General features: G+C 55.5%; 1 pseudogene; it reads right to left on the bottom strand.

Annotated features, from left to right (window-relative positions):
* Nucleotides 1–334: 334 nt before the first annotated feature.
* Nucleotides 335–773, bottom strand: LOC125536705 (annotated as a pseudogene).
* Nucleotides 774–1,183: the final 410 nt, after the last annotated feature.

Raw genomic sequence — 1,183 nt, 5'->3', positions numbered from 1 at the left:
ATGATTTATACAGTGCTAAATAGTACACCCCTCTTCACTCATCCATGTATTTACAAGCGTGTGGTCGAAAATAAGCACGAGATGGCACAATAGTTCCTAATTTTTCCTACCCTAATCAAAAGAATTTAGGCCTAACTATAGCTAAGCTGGTACTCCATTATTGATCCCAATCAAGAGAGACTGAAGATCGAGCAGTAGTAACTCACATAATCTCATCAAGAGTTAAAAAGAGAATTGAAAAGAAGTTTAACTCATGATCAAATGGTTGTTCGTACGTCCGTAGTACCCCGTCCCGTATGCATCTTTGGTTTTGCTCAGAGTCAGAGACTCAGAGCTAGAGCATGCCGGCGTCCTTGAGTATGGGCACGAGCTCACCGGAGATGTGCACGGCCATGAGCCGATCGAGACCGCCGAGGTTCCTCCCACCGACGAACACCGCCAGCAGCGCGACGACGGCCTCGCCTCCAGCGTTCCCGGCCACCGCTGCAGTGAGCTCGGCCTCGTCGGCAACCTCGTGCACGGCGGGGTTCACCCCGAGCCCCTGCAACAGCCGCTTCACCACGTGGCTAAGGTAGCACCCGCACCTCCCCACCACCAGCACCAGGCTCTCTGCCACCGCCCTCCTCACCACCTCCCCGCCGTCGCCCCTCGCCGCCGTGTCGGCGAGCCGCGAGCCCGCCCTCTTGGCTGGCCGCGCCCTCAGCCTCGGCCTGCTCGGACTGCTGCAGGCACGCCGGCAGTTGGCCGGCGCTGTAGGGGATCGCCTGGTACATCTCGATCGGCCAAGCGACGTACGACGTGATCGAGCTCTTCTCTTTTCCGCTCGGTTTGCCGTTGCTGCGCCAAGTCCCCTGCCGCCATGGACGCGTGCTTCTTTGCTTCCCCCGCATTCTCTCATGCTCCCGTCGCCGCCTGCGTGTGGACTTGTACCGCCACTCTACCGCATGTGCGCAAGGGCCGCAATGCAAGAGGCGCCCTGGTCCTTCCGCTTCTCGCCCACGCCATGGCGTGCGCGCTCCTGTAGAGAAAAATAGCTCAGATTTCAATGAGATGAAAATCATCAGTACAACCGTCTGAAACCATCAGTTCAAGTAGGGTAACAGAATAATATTCTGTTACGCGTAACAGAATAGCCTAGATGTATATATATATATCCAATTGGATGTAAGGCATCATGAACTAT

Source organism: Triticum urartu, chromosome 2, assembly GCF_003073215.2.
Source record: "Triticum urartu cultivar G1812 chromosome 2, Tu2.1, whole genome shotgun sequence".
Lineage (NCBI taxonomy): Eukaryota > Viridiplantae > Streptophyta > Magnoliopsida > Poales > Poaceae > Triticum > Triticum urartu.
This window is presented reverse-complemented; position numbering and strand designations above follow the sequence as displayed.